Source organism: Peromyscus leucopus, chromosome 5, assembly GCF_004664715.2.
Source record: "Peromyscus leucopus breed LL Stock chromosome 5, UCI_PerLeu_2.1, whole genome shotgun sequence".
Lineage (NCBI taxonomy): Eukaryota > Metazoa > Chordata > Mammalia > Rodentia > Cricetidae > Peromyscus > Peromyscus leucopus.
Genome location: NC_051067.1, coordinates 77,330,945 through 77,355,615, shown reverse-complemented (window position 1 = coordinate 77,355,615; position 24,671 = coordinate 77,330,945). Strand labels below are relative to the sequence as shown.

General features: G+C 43.3%; 1 pseudogene; it reads left to right on the top strand.

Moving 5' to 3' along the window:
* Positions 1-6,897: 6,897 nt before the first annotated feature.
* On the top strand, positions 6,898-7,506 carry LOC114709958 (annotated as a pseudogene).
* The last annotated feature ends 17,165 nt before the right edge of the window (positions 7,507-24,671 follow it).

Below are 24,671 nucleotides of genomic sequence, written 5' to 3'. Positions count from 1 at the left end.
TTGTGCCGTGATGCGGGGAGGTCAGAGGACACCCCGCAGGAGTGTCTCTTCTACCCGAGTCTTGGGGTGTGGACTCAGGTTGTCAAGTGCAGGACAGGTGTGCCTTTATCCTCTGAGCCATATCACTGGCTCCAGAATTTCTTTCAAGCTGGCAAGGTTGAAGAATGAAATGCAAAATAGTTAAACCTATTCAGAAAGCAACTGAGCAGTGGCCTTAGCATCACCAGTCATGTGACTCATAACGTCTGCCCCTAAGACGTTCATCTCATCAAGTCGCAGTATATGATGCAATAAAACCATAGCTACATGCTTATGCACTGCTTCTGCTCACCATCATCAAAACTGTGAAACAATCTAAGTTCTTCAACAGACAAAATATGACTGAAAAATTATTATCCCACATACTAACTCATCAACGAAAAGAATGAAAGGCCGATGAGACAGCCTATCATGTGACAGTACCTGCCAATGAATCTGAAGACCTGAGTGATTCCCAGGTTTCACATGGTGGGCGGAGGGAACTAACTCCCACACGCTATTCTCTGACCACCACATATGCGTCATAGGGCATTGGTACAATACACACACACACACACACACACACACACACACACACACACACACGCAATGTAATAATTTTTTTAAAAAGGAATAACAACTTATTCCCACAACAATGGCCCTAGTTTCGAACGTATTATGCTAACTGAATACAAAATGTTCATAGCATATATAATTCCATGCACACTGCACCATTGATGTGACACATAGACCAGTAGTTGCTGGAAGTGGCGTTGTAGTAATTATGACTCTAGGCTTTTGTCCAAACACAGAATTGAGTACTGGAAAGGGTACATTTTGCTGTATATAAAGTATATGTTAGGAAACCCTTACCTCTCTTTCTGTGTCCTGTTCTTTCCTCCCCTCCCATTCTTTCTCAAACACAAATGTACATCTGAATATAGAACATGAATACAGACAGTTACACTTTTTGTTTCACTTCTACCATCTTCTGATACTTCTAGCAGATGTATGGAGACACTGCCTTGTGATTTTGGTGCACATTCTTCTAAGTACCCGAGGTCCTGACCACTTTCCACCTGTTTATACATATGTGTCTCAATTACTGTTAGGTTAACCATAACAACCAGGTTGTGGGTTGAAAATACAGATCAGAAATGCATGTAATACATCGTAGCTTAGGAATGCCTCCTGATCTATGGCTCACCAGCAGCTACAGTTGCTCTGCACCTTATCACAAGAAAGTGTTATGCTGCATAACTTACCTGGGAAATAATAATAGATCAAATTCCAATTTTGAAGTATGCTTCAGACTATATGTGTATCCTTTCCCCTTTTTTAAAAAGACAGGGTCTCACTATATAACCCCAGCTGCCCTGAAACTCTATGTAGACCAGGCTGGCCTCAAACTCACAGAGATCCACCTATTTGCGCCTCCCAAGTGCTGGGATTAAAGGCGTGCACACTTGGCCATATGTATCACTTTTTCAACAGCTTAACATTAAGATGAATGCCGTAGACTGAGATGTGTCAGGGCACATCTACCTGTGTACTTACGGACCTCAGAGAACTCATGTGTAGAACCCAGTACATGGTAACACTCAGTAAGTTATACTGGAGTCTGAGGGACTAGTCATGGAGCCAACATCACAGGGGCTAGTGGGGCTGCAGTGGGTGGGCTGGACCTTCAGGTCCCCTGGGGCCCTGTTCCCTGCTCTGGTCTCTGCTGGCTGCCTTCTTTAGTTCTGAACTCATTTCTCTAAGGAGAAGAACCAATCCTCTAAAATTGTTATTAGGAAGAAAAGGTATGTTAGAAAAGAGAAAATGCCCCTCTTCCCAGTGTTCTCTGTAGGAAATGGACTTTTTTGGTAGCAGAGCTGACCATGTGCTGGTAGAAAGTGAGCCAGATTCTGGGAACTTGCATGTGAGGATCCAGAAGAGAGCCTGAAGCTAGCTCCTTTTCCCTTAAAAATTCTATGAAATAACAAGCTGATGATATTTGCCTTGATCTTAATAATTCTGAAGCCCCAAGCTCCAAGTGACCAAATTAATGAAGTGGTCAGATAGCCGCTATGTGTACTTACACAATGTTCTGCCTGAGTACCGTCCTTTTGCATTGAACATGGAGACAATGACATCAGAGCTCAGCCAAGAACTTCCTGTTAAAACAGCAAACGTGGAAGTGGAGCCTGAACCTGGACCAAATGCTCAGAATGCCCAAATCTTCATTTTACAGGAGTCAGATTTGATCTTTATTTAGCTGATGAACAAATAAGGCAGCTCATCTGGGCTTGTTGGTGAGGGTCATGATGCTTGGGAACTGCAGCACGCCATGAACTCCCAACCCACGATGTGCAGAGTGAGAGATGTGGAACACACAGTCTTAAATGGGATATCTCCATCAAATCCCTCCCTTCAGGGCTCAGGGAACTCTGTGGAAGAGGAGGCAGAAAGATTATAAGAGGCAGAGGTGATGGATGACTCCAAAGAAACATGTCCTCCAGACACAAGACTGTTGCACCAATGAACTTGCAGAGACTGTGGCAGCCCTCACAGGTTCAAGCCAGACAGGGTCCCAGCACTGAGAGAGGAATATGCTCTCACTCCTTGCCAAGAAGCTCCTTTGTCTTTTATTTTGTTTTTTTTGTTTGTTTGTTTGTTTGTTTGTTTCTAATGGAGTCTCACTGAGTACATTCACCACACATCAAGACAGGCTTCATGCCCAAGTGTAGATGGGTAACATAAAACAAACTTGGTGGTGTTTTGTCTCATACAGCTTGGTTTAGCAGTCTTATTCGTCCTTTGTTTGTTTGTTTTAATGTCTGATTTTGTGGTTTTGTGTGTATGTGTGTGTGTGCTTCTTGTTTTTGTTGTTTGCTTGTTTGTTTGAAAGAGAGAAAGAACATAAAGTTGGGTGGGAAGGATCCAGGAGGTATTGGCGGTGGTGGTGCATGCCTTTAATCCCAGCACTTGGGAGGCAGAGTCAGGTGGATCTCTGTGAGTTCTAGGCCAGCCTGGTCTGCAAAGCGAGATCCAGGACAGGCACCAAAACTACACAGAGAAACCCTGTCTTGAAAAAAACAAAAAAAAAAAAAAAAAAAAAGTTCCAACCCTGAGAATAAACTGGTTACTCTCAGAGGATAAAGTAACTCTTGGAGGATTGATTTCAAGATCAATTTCATTTATAAGAATATAGTTATTAAAGGAACTAAGGGTTTTGTTTTGTTTTGTTTTGTTTGTATCTAAACTTAGAGCATGGCAGTCCAGAAATGTTTCACAGACAGGAGACATTTGAATGGAGACCATAAGGATGGCAGATGCTGGGTTGGGCAAGAATTAGGGATTATGTCCTTAGAGTGGACAGGTTGTGGAATTCCATATCCAGATCTCAACTAGTGTGAGGCACACTTCAGAAACATGAGGAGCAGTTGAAGAATGCCATGTGGTCTGTTAGAGGAGAGCTGTAGCCTGCATGAAGGCAAAGTGGTAAACTTAGCCCTTCCTCCCAGCCCCCTCCCCATTTCATCCTCCCACTCTAGTCTCCGCTGTGTCTCTCTATAATAATATATTATATTCCCCCTTCCTTGAGAGATCATCTTCTCTGACCTAGTCCCTTACTAGGTACCTAACCTCTGTGGTTATATGGACTATAACATGCATTGTGAAGGCTTAAAAGCTCACAGTCACATATAAGAGAAAACATAATATTTATCTTTGGGGATCTGGGCTATCTCACTCAGGATGATTTTTTTTTCTAGTTTCATCCATTCACCTGCAAATTTCATGATTTCCTGTTTTTACCAGCTGAGTAATATTCCATTGTGTAAATGTACCACATTTTCATTATCTATTATTGATGGTTGATGGACATCTAGGCTGTTTCCAATTTCTGTCTATTATAATTAGAGCAGCAGTGAATGTGGATAAGCAAGCATCTCTGTGGTAGGATGTAGAGTCCTCTGGGTGTATGCCCAAGAGTGCTCCATCTGAAGATAGATCTATAGCTGAAGTAGATCAATTCCCAGCTTCCCAATGAACCACCACATTGAATTACATAGTGGCTGTACAAACTTGTACTTCCATCATCAGTGAATAACTCTCCAGTGCCAAGGATGAACTTAGTTTAGTCATGGGCCAAAGAGGTCCCTTTGAAACCTCCAAACATCTCGGGCTATCTCTATGGCTATTGGCTGTTCAATAATGGAAGGCCCTATTGCTGAGGACAACACTTACATATCTCTTTGAACATGGAGAAGTCAAGCAGGCGCCTAATTAGAGGCTTCATCCCTTCCAATAGTATTCATGGTACTAGAAGGTACCTTGCATGCTACCAGATGAGAAAGATAATCATCAAGCTTCCCTTGCAGTAGATGGGAACAAATACAGAGACCCACATCTAGACAATGTGCAGCTAGTGAGAGATATTGGAGTACCCAGTCCTAAATGGGATGTCTTCATCAAACCCTCCCTTCAAAGGTCAAGGACCTATGTAAAAGAATAGGCAGAAAGACTGTAAGAGGCAGAGATGATGGATGACTAAGTAAACAATGCCCTCCAGACACAACAGGACTGATGTACATAGAACTCACAGGGACTGTGGCAGCATCCACAGGGCCTGCAGAGATTCAGGCCAGATAGGGCTTCAGTGTTGAAGGGGGAAATGGACAAGGGCTCCTGCTCCTAATCAAGAAGTCATCTGCAAGACACCTATTGGCCAAGGAAAATCAGTGTTCTCTAATGGAGTCTCAGTGAGTATATTAGTCACACTCCAGGGTAGCCCCATGCTCAGCAGCAGATGGCCAACACAGAAAGAACTCAGCAGTGGTTTTGTAGACTTTGTCTGATTCAGTTGTGCTTGGACATTCATTGCTGTATTAGTTTTTTTGCTTGTATATTTCAGCTTCTGTTTTGGTTTTGTGTGGGTGGGTGTGTTTCTTGTTTTTGTTGTTTCTTTGTCTGTTTTTTAAAAAGAAAGAAAGAGTATGGAGTTGAAAGGTGAGGGGTATCTAGGAGGAGTTGGAAAAGGGGGAAAGCATGATCAGAATATATTGTATGAAACCAAATTTCTTTCAATAAGAAAGAAAGAAGGAAGGAAGGAGGAAGGGAAGGAAGGAAGGAAAAAAGTGAAGAGGACCATTTCCTCTTCACTTTACTTACAAGGAAGTAAGGAAAAAAATAAAGTGAAGAGGTTTTAAACAGAGGGTATTTATTCTGAGAGCTTTTGAACGATAGAAAGATGTTCAGACTTGACACAGCAGGGACAGACAGAAGATCACCTGAGACATTTCACCAAGGCAGTGGCACGTGGAGGACCTGTGCAGTGTCCAAGAAAGATGGGAGCACTTGGTAAGGCACTAAGGGCTTGGTAAGCATTTCAGAGCCCGCTGGGGATGAAAAGGACTCAAACACAAGAGACGTTTCAGCTCAGTGTATCAGAGCCCGGAAGGGACGGAGAAGCTGCCGGTGGTTTGCAGGTGGCAGTTCGGCGTGGAGTATTTGCCCAGGCAGGGTACAAAGTGTAACCTCACAGGCTACAGCAGACAGAGAATGGTGCCTAGGATACAGCAGGGCAGCAACCCAGGATGGGGGATGTAGATGTAACCATCTTTTTAAATAAGAAACACAGAGCCGATTGCAGAGTTAAAAAGCCCAAGAGGTCAGAGCAGTAGCTAAGAGCTAAAAACCTTACCCTTCACTGCCACTGCAGTCCTCCTCAGCCAGAGAACTACTTCCTGTGTCTCTGTCTTCTTATAGACTTTCTGTTCTGCCTTCCCATTGGTTGTAAACCCAGCCACATGACCTCCTCGTCACTGCCCATCTATACGGACCTCCAGATCTTCTATGGTTGGTATTAAGATTAAAGGCATGTGTCTCCATGCTGGTGGTATCCTTGAACACAAAGATATCTGCCTGTCATGTGATCAGGATTAAGGGCATGTGCTACTACTGCCAGACTTCTGCTAGGGCTTGCTATTAGCTCTGATCCCCAGGCAACTTTATTTATTAACACACAAATAAAATCACATTTCAGTACAAATAAAATATCACCATAGGGTGACACAATGCCTGTGTTAGATGCAGGAGGGTGCCAGTAAGGGGTGATAGGACACATCATACACACACACACACACACACAAAGGATTGAGAAATAAATACAATAAGGACAACTGCAGACAACTCTCTCTCTCTCTCTCTCTCTCTCTCTCTCTCTCTCTCTCTCTCTCTCAGTGTGGGACATAAAATCTAAGGCCTTGCACATCCTGAATGATTGCTCTATCACTGAGCTGCATCCTCCAACCTGGGAGACTAGTCTCTAAATGGTCGGAGATTTACAAATATGCAAGGGGAGACAATTATAATGAACCGGCAGTGCTTCTGTTAACCTGGAGTTTTCAGAATACGTGGATACTGAGACACCAGAGCTAGAAATGTGTGAGATCATCTTTTGCTTGTCCCCTGAGAATGCCTGTGAGTTGTGACAATCTTATCCTAACGAGCACATCTACAGTATAAGTCTGGATTTCTAAATGTAGTTCTTCAATAAAAGGCACCTCACAGAAATCATTTTTTTTTTTTTTTTTTTAGAGCTGAGATGGGCACGTACAAGGCAAGCCTAGATGTTATACTGGAAAGTGAGAATATGCTGGAAAAATCAATAAGTCATATCAGAAGTACAGAATCCAGCATGAAAGGTCCACCGCTAATCAAATCTAGAGTAGTGTGAGCATCAAAACAGATCATAGCAGCAGAGTCTAACTGGTTAAAACCAGAATCTACAACTCCATGCTGATAGAAATATAAGTTGAAAGATGAAATAGAGTATTTATGTAGTTTCAGTGTATCGTTCCTTCCCTTCAAGAGAGAGAAAAAAGAGTCAGTATGGAAGGGGAGAAATTGGGGCCTGTGTGTAATGCTCAGGTGGATGTCACTGAGCTACATCAGACGGTCAGAGAAGAGTTTCAAAATGCCAGGGCATCCATACAAACTCATTTCACATCCTTTAATGGTATTGAAGCTTCTCTCTCCTCCTCAAAAGTTCCCAGTCCTGCTTCAGCTCCAGAATGCACACATTTCTAGCATTGCTTTCGACCTTGTGGATGTGAGCAGTGAAGAAAATGTGGACAAGGCCATGGCTGAATCTGTTAAAATGGATCTTGAACTAAATCCTTACATTAAGGCTGTCCAGCCTACAATAAATCATGTCAAAGAAGAAGAAAAGATTGAGACTTACTATTAGAGAAGGAAATATTGTCTTTACAGGGTAAGAATTTTGAGGCTGACTTTAAAGACAATGAATACATTGTGCAGTTTAAGCAACAGCTGAAAGAACTGAAGAAGAAGAAGAAGAAGAAGAAGAAGAAGAAGAAGAAGAAGAAGAAGAAGAAGAAGAAGAAGAAGAAGAAGAATGGTGTGCAAGCAGACAGAAGGGCCAATGGGACAGAAGGAGCTGGTGAAGATATGACTGTGACCAAGAGTCAGACCTGTTAGCATTCTGAACCACCCCTTGGGGTCCAGCATCCTGATGTCATCTTACATAAAGTCCCCTTTAAGAGAAAAGCCCCGCCCCCTTTCCTTCTTCCTCCTCCTCCTCCCTCTCTCACCATGAGGTAGTGCGCTCCTCTGCTTTCCCTCTTTCCCTCCCTTTCTCTTTCTCTCTATCTCCTCTCCCTTCCCCCTTTAATAATAAAACTTTCCAAGTGGATGTTGTGTCTGCATGGTGTGAGTGACTTTCCACCTTGTCATGCCATGGCCTGCCACAACTCCATGGCAGGCCTCCTTGACTGACACCCACTGTGGGCGCCATGGGCCCTGGCCCCCGACTGTGAGTGGCTTCCACCCTGCTTGCTGACCTTTACCAGATGTCCTTCCTATTCAGATTCCCTGCCAGTCTCCTTCTCACCTAAGGATCACCGGAGAGCTTACCGGAGGTTCTTTGTTCCTACATCCTGCTTATGGTGTAAACAACTTAGATGCAAGAATGTAGAACATTGGGTCTAGAATGTAGACCATTGGTAGCGAACTTCTGCCCTCCGGGGATCCTCCATTTGTGTTGTGAGCCTGTATTTAAGGTTTCTTCCCTCTTTCAATAAAGGGCATTCAGCATTCAGCCATGGCAAATGACTTGCTGTCTCTTGTCTCTATTTTTAATCCGCAGCCCTTCGCTCGGACATGGTGAACAGGTATCGGTAATGCGGGCGTTACCGCTACAAATGGAGGTTCCTACTGAGATCTGAGAAAGAAGGACTGAGCTGACGGACACTCTTGGAAGGCAGGCCAGCATTTTAAAGAAAAAAGAAAAAAAAGGTAAGAGTGAATTGAAATGGGTGCAGTTAGCTCACAGTCAGTTAATTGGACTGTTGAAGCAGGAAGGCACCAAAGTTAAGTAAGGGCAAGACAGCTAAAGATTTTAAATAAAAAAGGAAATCTTCCCAATAGAGAAGAGGGAAGGAAAGGAAATTTCCTGTTAGAAAAGGGAGAAAAAATTTTAATCAAGAAAAAAGAATTTTCCCGGTAAAAAGGGGAAAAATTTTTGAAACTAGGCCTAAAGATTGGGGCCCTGTAGAGGAAGGATGAAGGAAAAAGAGAATCCTCTTCCCAGTGGTAATGGAGGAAGAAAAGACTTTTTCCAACTGTAGAGTTTTCAGGAGAGCCGAAAACTCTTGAGTTTTTTCTTCCTGCAAGTGCAGAGCAGCAGCATCTGAATTACAAAGAGTCGGCAGGTAGGCCTCATTGCTGCTGGCTGAACAGCAAGGGAGCCCAGAGCTTAAAGTTTTGCTGTCTGTTTGCTTAATTTGGGTTCAAATGTTTTTTATTTTTCCCTCAGAGTGGGAATAATTCAATATTTAGGATCCCTTCGTGGGAAATGTTTTTCTGTTTTCCCTTATGGTGGGAATAACTCATTGTTAGGTAGTCCCTTCATGGAAGTAGGAAGTTTAAACATGAGTTTGTGTGTGCGGGGCGCGCCCAGCGGCTGTGGCGGACAAAGGCGTGCACAAGATAGCCCGAAGCAGCAGCGGGCGTTCAGGTACACGCTGGTAGGAGGCAGAGCCGTGATGGAGTGCGGCCCAGGCAGGTGCTGGCAATAGAGCCGGAGCAGTTGGCAGAGCAAAGCTAAGCTGCAGCCTCAGCGAGCAGAGGCCGGGAAGGGACTAGCACTAAAAGTTTAAATGGGCCTAACTTCTGGTGAAAAATGGTTTCGGTCAGGACATTGAATGCTAAGTCAATGCTGTTTGAATAAAGGATGTTCTGTTCTTTTGATTGCCTTAATAAATGTTTGGATGAGTGTTTGATCCTCATGGTTGATAAACTAAAGGAACAGGATTCATAATTTTGAACTATATATTTTGAACTATATATTAAGTATGGTCTTGTCTGTTGATCATTACTGAAAATTTGGCTCTGCAATTTAAGTTGCTTTCTAGAAATTCTTGGTTTAATTCTATAAAAATATAACACCTGAAATGAATTGGGTTATTAGCCTATTAAATAATGTTGCTAAGATAATCCATAAATAATAATCTCTTCCTGATAAAGAGGTTACAAAATTATTTTTCCAGTAAATAAAATACAGGTAAATTGTTTGGTCCACATTGTTAATAATTGGCTATTTGTGCTAATGTGTAATTTGGGATCTATAAAAAAGAATCCTCTTTTTAAGATTTTATAAAATACTACTGAAGAGTATTACCTAAAGTTTACCTTTTCAAATCCTATAAATATTGTATTTAATGCTTTTATAATTGGCATATGTAAAAAGGACCATGGAAACAAAAGCTGGTGATAGAATTGCTCAATTATTATTGCTTTCATATTTTAAATTCAAAATGGCGCCAATATATAGAACTGGAGGCTTTGGAAGTACAGGGGAAAAGGTGTTTTGACAAACAGTTATCAATGATAAAGAGGCTAAATTAAAAATAAAATTATACGCCGGGCGTTGGTGGCGCACGCCTTTAATCCCAGCACTCGGGAGGCAGAGCCAGGCGGATCTCTGTGAGTTCGAGGCCAGCCTGGGCTACCAAGTGAGCTCCAGGAAAGGCGCAAAGCTACACAGAGAAACCCTGTCTCGAAAAACCAAAAAAAAAAAATAAATAAAACTATATAGAATTGAGATTGAAAGATTATTGGATTCTGGTGCTAGATATATCTATAATTTCACAAGAATCCTGAGATCCTAATTGGCCCCTTAAAAATTCTACCTCTAACCTACAAGGTATCAGCACAGCTCAAACGCCATTGCAGAGCAGGCTACTTTTAAATTGGAAGGATGAGAAAGGTCATGCAGGAACTTTTCAACCATTTGTGCTACCTGATATTCCAGTGAACTTGTGGGGACGCGATGTGTTAGATGGCATGGGAGCTGTACTTACTACACAGCCTGTACAACAGATGCTGAAGAGTCAGGGCTACTGCCCGGGCAAAGGCTTAGGGAAAATGTTGCAAGGAGATCCGCTCCCTGCGGCAGACAAAAACTGTGTCACTAGGGGTCCTGGGGATACTAGAGGATTAGGGTCTTTTCCATAGGGGTCACTGCACAACAGCCTTCAATAATACAACCGATAAAAATCACTTGGAAAATTGATGACCCTGTATGGGTGGAGCAGTGGCCCCTTACTAAGGAAAAATTGGAGGCTGCGTATGCGTTGGTTAAGGAGCAGTTAGATGCTGGACATATCATTCCTTCCACTTCACCTTGGAACTCACCTATATTTGTTATTAAAAAGAAATCAGGAAAATGGAGGCTGTTACAGGATCTTAGAGCTGTAAATAAAACCATGCTTCTCATGGGAGCAACACAGCCTGGCTTGCCTGCCCCTGTGGCAATTCCTAAACATTGGCACTTAATTGTGGTTGACTTGAGGGATTGTTTCTTCACCATTCCTTTGCATCCCGAGGACAGTCCTCGCTTTGCTTTCAGTGTTCCTTCAGAAAATCTTAAGGAACCTTATCAGAGATATCAGTGGGTGGTATTGCCTCAAGGAATGGCCAATAGCCCTACTATATGTCAAATTTATATGTCTTTGGCCCTAGCTCCAGTTCAAAAAGCTTTTCCAGGTGTTTATATAATTCACTATATGGATGATATATTAATGGCTGCTAAAGATAAAAAACTTGTTTTTGATGCCTTTTCTAATTTACAAGAGGTTCTTAGCCTGGCTAATTTACAGATAGCCCCAGAAAAGGTACAGGTATCTTTTCCCTATCATTATTTAGGTCATGAATATTTTGTTTTTCTCTTTCACCTACTAGAGTGTTTTGGCAAACAGGTCCTATTTCTTGGGTACATTCCCCAGCTTCTCCAGCAAAAATCATTATCCACAGGCTGTTGCTCAGATTATATTTAAGGGAATCAAGATCAGTGTTCAAACTTTTGGTAAGGAGCCAGATATTGTGGTGACCCCATACACCCAGTCTCAAGTAGCATGGTTGCAAGCTAATGATAATGATTGGGCCATATTGACATGCTCCATGCAGGGTCGGTTTGATACTCACTACCCCTCCAATGATGTGTGTCAATTTTTTAAATTGCATCCTGTTATATTTCCCAAGATAGTACAAATGACTCCTATTCCTCAGGCCCGTGTGGTATTTACTGATGGCACTTCACGTTGTTTTGCTGTGGTGGTTTCTGGTAACATAGTAAAGAGAATAAAAGTCCAGGGCACTTCTGCCCAGGTGACAGAGGTACAGGCGCCGTTGCTTGCTTTACAGATGTTTTCTGATGAGAGTGTAAATATTTATACCAATAGTCAATATGTGGCACATGCCATTATGCCTTTAGAGACAACAGCCAACATACCATCCATTTCTTCCATTCATGAATATTTATTACAAATGCAAGGACTTATATGGTCCCGCTCACATAACCTTTATGTGGGCCATATTAGAGCTCATACTCAATTGCCTGGACCTCTAAGTGAAGGTAATCAGAGGGCTGACACCATTACTCATATGGCTGTCACATTAGTCTGCTCTGCCTTTGATAAGGCTACTCAGTTGCATCAACGTTATCATCTTAATTCTGGATCTCTCCGTTATCATACAGGCATAACCCGGGAACAAGCCATCCAGATAGTTAAATCATGCCCTATTTGTGTGGAATTTTTACCTGTTCCTCATTTGGGAGTTAATCCTCGAGGACTTTTACCTAATCATGTGTGGCAGATGGACGTCACACACGTGCCTTCCTTTGGAAAATTACAATATGTCCATGTGTCTATTGATACATATTCTTCTCTAATTTTTGCTTCTGCCCATTCAGGGGAAAAGGTTAAGGATGTAAAGAATCATTGTCTTCATGCTTTTACTTACATGGGAGTGCCAAAATGCATAAAGACTGATAATGGTCCCGCCTACAGTAGTACGAGATTTTCAAAATTCTACCAAGATTTTTCTATTGTTAATAAGACTGGTATTCCTTATAATCCTCAAGAACAGGCTATAGTAAAACGCTGCCATCGTACCTTAAAAACTTATATTGCTAAAGTAAAAAGGGGGGAGCTAGGGGCTCATCTCTCCTCTCCACATTCTATTCTTTCCCTTGTTTTATATATTTTAAATTTTTTATCGGTGGATTCTGCTGGAGTATCTGCTGCAGATAAGCACTGGAGGGCTCCTGTTGCAAATCATCCTCTGGTGCGATGGAAAGATCTTTCTACTGGCACTTGGAGGGACCCGATCCGGTATTGGTGTGGCCTGGGGATCTGTTTGTATCTTTCCGCAGGACAATGAAGTTCCTCTTTGGGTTCCTGAACGCTGTGTGCGCCCTGTGGCTGCTGCTGAATCCCAACATGGCAGAGACCTATTGGGCCTTCGTAAAAAACTCTCCCCTTCTGATGCCAATGGGGATTGAGAGCCCAATACGGCCAGCCTTGGCAAACATTATTGTAAGCCTAGGAACTGTAGCCATGTGGTTGGATTCTTCAGAAGGTAATGTATGGTAACTTTTTTCAAAAACGTTGAGAATGTATCACACCTTGGAGATTAAGGATAACTCTGAAGGTCAATGAACTTCATTTGCTAACAGTGGCATGCCAGCTAAGCCTTTTTCTCATTTTGCAACCCCTCTCAAGCTGGTGTAGTACCTACTTTTCAGGAATGGCTCTGTGCAACATTTATTTGCCTCCTGAAATTCATCTAGCCTTTTTGAAGATATCTCAAAATTTGTGAGCCTGAATGTAGCCATTATTCTGCTCCTTGTTTGCTGTTTTTGTTTTCTGTTTTCTTTGTTTCTCAGTTGTTCTCTTGCAGACCTGCCAGCCTAAGTAGTGCTGGGATCAAGAAAAATGGGCCTTGGTGGTTCGTGTTCCTGGAGCCGTGTCCATGCCAGTGGACCGTCGCAGCTAGACACAGATGATGCTCACACGCTCCAGAAGAGACTCTGACATCACTGTTGCCGTTGTTGCTGTTATAGCAGTGGTGGCCACTGCTGCTATTGTTTCTGGGATTGCTATTTCATAATTGGTTACTACAGCTAGCACAATGAAGACCCTGGCAGCAAAAGTAGCTACCACAGTTAGTTAATCTTTCTTCTTATTGGGCATGATAAATTTAATTCCACTTTTATACATTATAATTGGCTTTGTAAGTTGTAAATTATTAAAACTCAAGTTCCATTTGCTTATGGGATACCACCTTACAGGACTCCAATTTGTGGTAAGGCTCGTTTAAGAAGGGAATGGTTCAATTGCCTTTAGCCTCCTGGCTATGGGTGGGTTAGGACTTCTGTTGGTCTTTTCTGTGTTGCACAGATTGCAAGCCCAGTGCCACTTTGAGATCTTTGGCAGCAGTCACTCTACAGCTCATGTGGTTGAGTCTGTATGATAATGAGTATTCAGAGACGGGTAATTCTTGGGGGGCGGCCATCAACCTAAGACAGAGCACTTGTGTGGCCTGGGCAGGTGTCTCTATGATGGGTAAGGTGGTCTGCTGACGTCCCACGCAACCTAAGTCAGAAACTCATTTAATAAAAAGGGGGGACCTGTGGGCGCCATGGGCCCTGGCCCCCAACTGTGAGTGGCTTCCACCCTGCTTGCTCACCTTTACCAGATGTCCTCCCTATTCAGATTCCCTGCTGGTCTCCTTCTCACCTAAGGATCACCGGAGAGCTTACCGGAGGTTTTGTTCCTACATCCTGCTTATGGTGTAAACAACTTAGATGCAAGAATGTAGAACATTGGGTCTAGAATGTAGACCATTGGTAGTGAACTTCTGCCCTCCGGGGATCCTCCATTTGTGTTGTAAGCCTGTATTTAAGGTTTCTTCCCTCTTTCAATAAACGGCATTCGGCATTCAGTCGTGGCGAATGACTCGCTGTCTCTAGTCTCTATTTTTAATCCGCAGCCCTTCGCTCAGACATGGTAAACGGGTATCAGTAATGCGGGCGTTACCGCTACAACCCACTGCATCAAACCCGCTAGGCTGGCCTTCCCACCAGCCCCTACCCCACAACTCTCAGATTTTCTGAAGAAGGTCTGGCAGCCAAAGACCTCTGCCCTCAGCAACCATGGAGGACCCTGGGGTGGCTGCTTAGGTAGCCAGCAGGTAAGTCTCTGCCACTTTCAATCTCTAACTCAGGTAAAATTTATCCTTCTCAGATCTCTGATGTCGTTTGACAACCAAGGTTTTGTCAGTTCAGCAGCAGCAACCAAGGCTGTAGCTGCCTTTTCAATTCTCTGTGTAAAATTCACAGCCTCATTCTCTTAGAGCTAATATCGTTCTCAGTATCTCCTGGTGAATTAGATAAAAAGAAACAGCTTTAAGGTTTGTGTATGTGAAGCTAGGAAAACTGTCTCACTTCTGTTCACTTACTTACCCTTCTCAGATTTGATGATGTTTAGGGAATCCTCCCTCTTCCTTCTTCACTCACTCAACCACTTCCATTCATTCCATATATTCTGGTTATAGATTTAAAGATTTAATGTTTCATTGGGCTGAAACCAGGCCCTAAAGAATGTTCATACTTTTTAACCCACAGCCATGGCATTTGTTATGACACCAAGATATTAATCTGTTGCAGTTGTTTTACAAACACTTGCAGGTTCTTGCATAGACCCCCACCCCTCCTGCCAGACTCATGCCAAGGCCAGACCCTCAAAGGCCCTCCAGATACACCACCAGCTGCTGCACAAACTGAGGACACCAACCAGGCAAATGCTGGCAGGTTGGCTTCCCCCACATGCCTACTCAAAAAAACTCTGTTATCTCCTAATTCGTTGACACTTTTGCAGAATGGAAGGGAGCATTTCCCATCTCAAGAGAAACAGCAGATGTGATCGCTCCTGTACTTCTGGAACACATCATCCCTGATTTGGTGTGCCATTCCCCCAAGTTCCTGGAACATCACTGCTGGTACCACCTCTCCAGACTCAAGGCCATATCTACTCTTTTGTCTCGCTCATCCACCCTTGTCTCTTCTGTTCAACCAGAGCACTTTTCTGTCCCATTATTCTGGCAGTTATCACTCTTCCCATGGCTAGTTCCACTCATGAGGCCAATGATAACAATCTATTTTTTTCCCTAGCAGCCTACCTTCTCAGCTCCCTCAAGGGGTCTCCAGGATAACAGCTAACTGAATGCTTCTTCACTCACACCTCCCACTGTGTGTGACCCCCAGCTTCCCACTTTGCCTCCAAATTAGCAGGAAGCAGTCTCAAGAATTCGGCACCCTATTCTCATGTGGTCTTCATTTATCATGGTCTCTTATTCCTTGTTCTCCCTCTCTGTTCTTGATCCAGCCGGGATCTCCCGCTCCCCTAAACTCTCTTTCCCTCGACCCTTGCCCTTCATTACCCCCACTCACGTCCAGGTTGTTCATGTAGATCTTATCTATTTCTCTGTCATTGGACAATCCCTGTGTCTTTCTTGGGGTCCTGTTTTCTAGGTAGCCTCCCTGGAGTTGTGAGTAGGAGTCTAGTCATCTTTGTGTAACATCTAGTATCCTCCTATGAGTGAGTACATACCATGTTTGTCTTTCTGAGTCCGGGTTACCTCACTCAGGATGATTTTTTTCTAGATCCATTCATTTGCCTGCAAACCTCATGATGCCATTGTTTTTCTCTGCTGAGTAGTATTCCATTGTGTATATGTACCACATTTTATTTATCCATTTTTCAGTTGAAGGGCATCTAGGTTGTTTCCAGGTTCTGGCTATTACAAACAATGCTGATATGAACATATCTGAGTAAGTGCCCTTGTGGTATGATTGAGCATTCCTTCGGTATATGCCCAAGAGTGGTATATCTGGGTCTTGGGGAGAGATTGATTCCCAATTTTCTAAGAAAGTGCCATATTGGTTTCCAAAGTGGTTGTACAAGCTTGCATTCTCACCAGCAGTGGAGGAGAGTTCCCCTAGCTCCACATCCTCTCCAGCATAAGCTGTCTTCAGTGTTTTTGATCTTAGCCATTCTGACAGGTGTAAGGTGGTATCTGAGTCATTTTGATTTGCATTTCCCAGATGATTAGGGATGTTGAGCAATTCCTCAGATGTCTTTCAGCCATTTGAGCTTCCTCTGTTGAGAATTCTCTGTTTAGTTCAATAGCCCATTTCTTAATTGGACTGTTGGGCATTTTGATGTCTAATTTCTTGAGTTCTTTATATATTCTGGATATCAGCCCTCTGTCAGATGTGGGGTTGGTGAAGACCTTTTCCCATTCTGTAGGCTGTCGCTTTGCCTTGTTAACCATATCCTTTGCTCTACAAAAGCTTCTCAGTTTCAAGAGGTCCCATTGATTGATTGTTTCTCTCAGTGTCTGCGCTACTGGTGTTATATTTAGAAAGTAATCTCCTATGTCAATGCATTCAAGACTACTTCCTACTTTCTTTTCTATCAGGTTCAGAGTAACTGCATTTATGTTGAGGTCTTTGATCCACTTGGACTTAAGTTTTGTGCACGGTGACAGATATGAATCTATTTGTAGCCTTCTACACATTGATATCCAGTTGTGCCAATACCATTTGTTGAAGATGCTTTCTGCTAGAGAGGTCCACAGAAATCCACAAAGATAATTCCACAGTAGACTACTGGCAATGGTCGAGAGAAAGCCCGAACTGACCTACTCTGGTGATAGGATGGCCAAACACCCTAACTGTCATACTAGAAATCTCATCCAATGACTGAGGGAAGCAGATACAGAGATCCACAGCCAGGGCCCAGGTGGAGCTCCAGGAGTCCAATTGGTGAGAAAGAGGAGGGTTTGTATCCATGAGAATTGTTGAGACTAAGATTGGAAAAAGCTCAGGGACAATTAGCCAAGCTAATGGAAACACATGAACTATGAACCAATAGCTGAGAAGCCCCCAACTGGATCAGGCCCTCTGGATAAGTGAGACAGTTGATTAGCTTGATCTGTTTGGGAGGCATCCAGGCACTGGGACCGGGACCTGTCCTCATTGCGTGAGTTGGCTGTTTGAAACCTGGAGCTTATACAGGGACACTTGGCTCAGCCTGGGAGGAGGGGACTGGACCTGCCTGGACTGAGTCTACCAGGTTGAACTCAATCCCCAGGGGAGTCTTTGCCCTGGAGGAGATGGGAATGGGGGGTGGGCTGGGGGGAAGGCGGGGGGGGGGGGCGGGGTAGGAGGACGGAGAACAAGGGAATCTGTGGCTAATATGTAAAATTAAATTAAATTATAAAATTAAAAAAAGAATAAATTCACAAGAAAGTAAAAATAAAAAAAAGAATTCAGCACCCTCATTCCCCCATCACTTGCTATCTATAACTCATCTTTTTATAATAATTAAAAATGGAGAAAGGTTAGCATTCTGAACCACCCCTTGGGGACCCGTCCAGCATCCTGATGTCATCTTACATAAAGTCCCCTTTAAGAGAAAAGCCCCGCCCTCTTTTCCTTCTTCTTCCTCCTCCTCCTCCCTCTCTCACCATGAGGTAGTGCACACCTCTGCTTTCCCTCTTTCCCTCCCTTTCTCTTTCTCTGTCTCCCTCTTCCCCCCCTCCTCTCTATCCCCTCTCCCCTCCCCCTTTAATGATAAAACTTTCCCTGTGGATGTCATATCTGCATGGTGTGAGTAACTGTCCACCTCGCCAGGCTGCTACCCACTGCGTCTGCATGGCATGCCTCCTTGGCTGCTGCCCACCCTTGGCTCAAACCAGCCAAGGCCTCTAGCATACCATTTTACAAAAAGACCAACTTCATCTGCCCCATAACCACAGCTGGAAAAGAAGTTGGTGAGAAATGGTGTGTGGCCACACCTATGAAGGGGAAGCCATTGCTAGTGTGCGGCCACACCTATGAAGAGCAAGCTACTGTGAACAAATTCTAGAACAAGTGAAACAGGCCTGTCCTGGAGTTGGCTGTAGCCGCACACACATGAGAATGCTGGGTCTCATCCTGGATGAAGGCCTGGGGAGAGCACTTGAGAGTGACAATAGCAAGAAGAAAAATTGTCATTCTAAGTAGGAACAGGCCACCTACCCACAGGGATGTCTGTGTCCTGCCTCTGCCCCAGTCTCCTGATAGTGAGGTTAGAAAGCAATTGTGAGCTGCACAGCATACTTCATTTGAGGTAAAGCCTGATGGCAGTTGTGGCTGAAAACATCTTTTTTTAAAGTTACCCAATAAAAACACAAATGCATTGTATTCTTGATGTTAACTGTTCTGTAGTTTGCAATAAAACTTTGATTATCCTCAAAAAAGAAAAAGAAGAAAAAATTGTCAACTGTAAAGGAAGAAGAAATTTCTGTGCAGCTGGATAAAACCTCCTTACTAAGTAATCAAAGGCAACAGCTTGAAATCAATGAGAGGCGCATCCTGTCACTTCTATCATGTCATGCTGAAGACAGGAAAGTCATCGACTCATGAGGCAATCGCAGCATACCAGATCATCCACCGAGCACCTACGGCCTTCAAGATGGTTAAGGTCAGAAATGTCAAGAGAAGGTGGCACTGTCACAGACTGAATAAACTCGCAATGAAGTATAGCATGTAGCTGAGCTGTGTCTGTCTACCCCACGAGCACAGGGACACCTGGAAGACCTGTGTGGGATCTGGATAGCAGGTTGTAGTCATGTGTTCATTTTCTTCTCTTTGTGTGTATGTGTGTGTGAGAGAGAGGAGAGAGAGAGAGAGTTCTGTAGGGTGCTATTTGCATGTGAGTGAAAGTGTTAGCAGAGATCAGAAGAGGAAGTCAGATCATCTGGAGCTGGAGTTACAGGTGGTTGTCAGATGTAGATGTAGGTGCTGTGAATCGAACGCAGGTCCCCTGAAGAGGAACTAGTGTTCTTAACCTCTGAACCATCTCTCTAGCCCAGTCATGTAATGGGTCTTTCTTTGGATCATCAGCTCCCAAATAACAGTCAGAGACTATTTATTATGAAACTTGGCCTTAGCTTAGGCTTGTTTCCAACTAGCTCTTAAGACTTAAATTAACCTGTTTATATTAAGCTGTGTTTTGCCACGTGACTCATTACCTCTCCTCAGTACGTATGGCTTTCTCCATGTCTGGCTGGCAAATCTCCCACCTCAGATTCTTTCCTAGAGTTCCTGTCTCTGCCCAGAAGTCCCGCCTATCTTCTCTTGACTAGCTATTGACCATTCAAGTACAGAGCTATTGACCAAGGAAGTACAGAGACACATCTTTACACAGTGTACAAAAAGATTATCCTAACACTGTCACGTATCCATTTTAATTTCCTGGAAGTGAGGTTGTATTGCAGATTTCACAGTAACTGCATTATCTGAAGGTAATAAAGCTGCATTTTGGTAACTTATTCTCAGCTGGATTGAGTGCAAAAGGGATTTTTGTGCTGTTTTCATAACTTTCTGTAAGTTTGCAGTTGTTTCAAAACCAAAACGTACTGTAGAGAAGGCAACAGTTGTTCAGGCAGCCTCAATGAAAATGTGAACATGGAGTCACCAGGGCAAGATGATGAGGACAAAACCGAAAGACTCGTAGACGGGACAAGGAGGCAATAGTGACAGGAGGTGAAGTCAGGATGCTTAGTGTGGGGCATGCGATATTGTAAAGATACTGGTAACTTTCTTGGGAAAAGGAAACAGAAAAACAAATAATTCATAGGAAAAATTAGGCTTGAGGGAAGATTAAGATGAATTTGGTTTTAGTGTATGATGAATCAGAATAGTAGCTAAGCACAATGTGTTTGTGTGTGTGTGTACTCATTCCTATGTATGTGATGTATGTATTCCTATGTGTATATTTGGATGCATTCCTATGTTTGTATGTGTGTGTTCCTATGTGTGTTTTTCTATATGTATGTGTTTCCTTATACATACTGTATGTATGTTTCATATTTATGTGTCTGTGTGACTCTCTCTCTCTCTCTCTCTCTCTTTCATGTGTGTATGTGTGTGTGTTTCTGTACATATGTGTGTCCTTTGTGGGGTTGTTAAGCAGTGGTGTGTTTTGATTGCTCTGGACCCATATACCCCAATATCTGTCTGATTTTGCTTTTTTCCTCCCAGCTCCCTGATTTTTCATACCTGTAGAGAATGAGCCTAAAGAGGAAATTGATTGTTCTTGAAAGGGTGCCAAAAGCAAAAGCCAGAACCTTCCCAAGCTGTCTTTAGAGAAAAATATGTTTTCAGTTCACACACATTCTCCATGTCAAATGGTCTGTCACCAGCTTAGATCATCAGGGAGACCGAGAGCGTTGTGGTTGCATAGGTGTGTCCTTTGGGTGCCTTATTGTTTAACCCTCTCTAGAAAGGTGGTGCATGGACCTCATCTGGGCGTTTGAGGTGCTCTCAACATGTAACTTTATCCCCCATTTCCTCTCATCTCTCACCTGCAGCCTGTTAGTCGGAGCTCGGTGTGTTTTGCCCTGTCTTTGAGTTGTTCCTCATTTTCTCCACTCACTGTGAACAGAAAGAGCGCCAAGCTAGGCACCATGGAGAAGCTGAGTTGACTTGATGCTCCAGGAATTCACAGTCACAATACAAATGTAAGATGCCTACATAAGACTCTGCCTTATGGGGGCAGATGTAGGAAAGGAGTAGGCATGAGAACCCCAGGACTGGATAGCTGTCTGCTTCTGTAATTATGATTTGCAGGATAGATTATTTGAGATAATCTATCCCCAGATTTCTTGCTTACTCCTGGATGTTTCTAACATCTGGAAGGAAAACACCTTGTTTTGCCAGACTCACGGTTCCCCATTCTTCAGGCCTCAACTAAAAACTGTGGTTTCCTAAGAATCGCCCAGTTCTACTACCATCTACCAAAAGAGAAGGTTTTCACTCAATTATCTTTTCTGCCTTTTTTGTCAGATGAAACAGACTGGTTGGTTTCCCACAGAGAACTCCAAACCAAACTCTAGAATGTAACTCAGCAGCCCTGATGCTCATAGGACAGGCAAGGGAACTGAAGGTCTGAGGGAACTTAACTTGCCAATCATCATCAGACAGCTCAGATGAATGAGCTATAAGAAAGTTAAGTTTCTTTCCAAACAGGCTCGTGGAACAAAATGAATTTATTATTGGCTCATATAATTGTATGGTTTAGAGACACATCTCCCACTCACGCAGACTAGATTTGAAACCTAATGATGACATTAGCCCCCTTCCCCCTCCCTCTCCATTCCTCCCTCTCCCTCATAGTGGAATCAACATGGACCCTAAGGCACCTCAGAACTATATGCTCCCTCCTTGGAACACTGTTTTCATCAGTAGTTCAAGCAAGGCTCCAGATGTTAATCTTATTGGCTCTAAGTCTCACCTTGATGCAGGGTACATCTCTGAACTGGAACCACTGGAAGAAGATATGTAGACCAGCTGAAGCCAAACAGAGCTTCACCTGGAACTGGAGTTAGGAGGATGGGTTCACCAGGATCTCTTGACTTAGAAATGTTAAATGTTGTTGCAAAGAGAAAAACAAAATGGGTGATGGGCATAATACAATCCACGGAAGTCCTCCACAAAAAGTTATCGCAGACTCAGGGCTAGAATCCAGGTTTCTCAGCTCTGGTTCCATAGTTTCATCACATTCCAGAAATGCAACTAAAGTTCTGTCAATACAGCTTTGCAGTTAGACAATTCTGCCCTGAATCTAGAGTAGCAAATTCAATATTCCTTGGGCCAAGAGATAGAGAGAATTCTCAGATCTGGGGCTGGGTAGAGATAGATGTAAGAAGAGAAGAGATCTCTGAACAAGCTGTGGCTCCAAATCAGGAAAAAAGGAAGACAAGATCTGTCATAATTGTCCCACCTGTGCTTCCAGTGGAGCAGGGTCAGCACAATCTACTTAATCAGCAGCACAATGAGACAGGACTCTGGAAAACTGCCCATGAACATATTAACAAGACCCATAATTGGCATAAAGGTGGAGTTCTTCCAACCTGCAGTGTCCAAGACAGGGGCTAAAGAGACAGCTGGTTGAGCAGAGCAGGAAGAAGGGTACATACAGGTATTTATAGCAAAAGAGCCATGGCCTGGAGCCGGCTTCTTTAGGGATCTTTATCTGTGGACTATGTAAGCATGAGGCACACACAGAGTGCATTGTGCTTCTAGTAATGTGCCCTCTTGTTTCTTATTTATCCGTAAACACAAAAATGCTCATCTGGTAATCTTTTCCCAGACCCGAAACCATAAACCCCTCTTAGCATATAATATTGTCACCTGGTAGATCACAACTTCACCTCCATCCTTCTTAAATGTTCCCCTGGAGAGGGGCTAGTTACAGGAAGCTTCTGAGGGTCTCTTACGGAACAACATATTTAGTAAGATGAGAAATTTATGTTCCTTGGCAAAGCGCTACATCACCTGGTCTCGGCCCATATTCTAAATCCCGTTTCTCATGTATTGTGGTCAGTCCCTTCTGTAACAGACCAGGGCAAATAGATTTTGCCCCAATGTCTATGTGTCTTGCTTGCAGCTCCGCCGTGAGTCTATAATTCTTTGCTATGTCTATAGCTTAGACTCAGAGAGGAGCCTCTAGCTTGTGATTTCTAGCTTAACACCCCACCTTCTTGGTGTAGCAGGCTTTGATTACCATCAAGAGGAAATACCTACTTTTTTTTTTTATATACTACATCGATTTACTCCTCTCTCCCCCAGGCCACACACTGCCATGTCTTGCCTTGTATTGTGTGATTTGTGGATCCATCTTATCTTTCACATAAATCTCTGGATTTTCAAGGCAGTGATCACAGGTGATTTATCTTTGAATCCCCATGATGCCTAGTCCTAGATAGATTTGTTGAAGAAAATTCATAGTGTAAGAACTGCATATTTTACTAAATGTGGCACCTTGTACAAGTGAAGTCCTATATCTCATGAAGGCTTCAAGGGCAATGAAATGGGTGAAACTGAGGCTTGTTCTCTGATGAGACTCCCCAAATTTTCCTTTCACTGCTCTATCCCTGAGTCCTTTACCCTGGAAGATATTTGTCAGCCTCTACCCAGTAGAACTTCACTTGCCGAATTACTGTGACCTGGGACAGTTACCAATCTGTGAGGCAATTGCAGGTCAACATTCTTGGTGGCACTAATCATCTGTAAAAGCATTTGTGAGATGACCTCCAGACAGTGGCATACCCTGGGGTGGGACCAGAAAGTTCTCTTGATTGGAAAAACAGATGCTGAAGCCACCAGGCATACACCTGGATGCTGGTACCAAGACCGTTTCTATCTTTGCACCCCCACCCCCCATATGGCTCCTAGCATCTCTCCCTAGGACTCACATACCCCAACCACCCTGATGCTGCCCTATGTGAAGATTGTGGTAGTTTAAATGTATTTGACCCCCATAAAATCATAGGGAGTGGCACTATCAGGAGGTGTGGCCTTGTTGGAGGAAGTGTGGTCTTCCTGGAGGAGGCTGCATGACACAATCTTTAATCCAGACCTTGAGGCTGGAGGGCACATTTTTAATCTGGGCCACATCTTCTGATGGAAGTGTGTCATGGGTCGGGGGAGGTTGGAGGTCTTTTTCTCAAGCTTCCTTCAGTGTGACAGTCAGTCAACTATCTGGTGCCTCCGAGTCAAGATATAGCACTCAGCTCCAGCACCACATCTGTCTGCATGCCATGCTCCCTCCCCATCCTGATGATAATGGACTGAACCTCTAAAACTGTTAGCAAGCACCCTCAATTAAATGTTTTCATTTATAAGAGTTGTCATGGTCATGGTGTCTCTTCACAGCAATAAAAACCCAAACTAAGACAAGAATTTTCCAGGAATCAGTGGCGGATAGGAAAATCTGGAGGCAAAAGGCACTCAAAGTAAACCGTAGAGAGATTCACTCATGTCATTAAGGACAAACTAGAATGCAGTGGCATGGCTAACAACTAGGAATATGGATTTTGAAGTTCACATCCCATGTTGGAAACAGACCTCTTTAGTTAAAGCATATTAAACAAGTTATCTACCCTCTCTGAGCCCCAGTGAACTCATTTATACATCAAAGAAAGCAATACTGCTATGACAAAGTGGGGGGGGGGTATCCCCTGAGGTCAGATAAGAGCAGACATGGCTGGAAGTCTTGAAAAGGAAGCAGAATCATACAAAGGCTTAACCCCTGGCACTTAATTGCACTAAAAATGTTAACTATCATTTTATCAACTTCATCATCATTACTAATAATCTGGCATGATAAAATTTCTAAACTAACAGCTTCAAGGACAGACTCTGACCATCACTGAAGCAGGATAGAAAGGGAGAATCATGGCTGCATGGG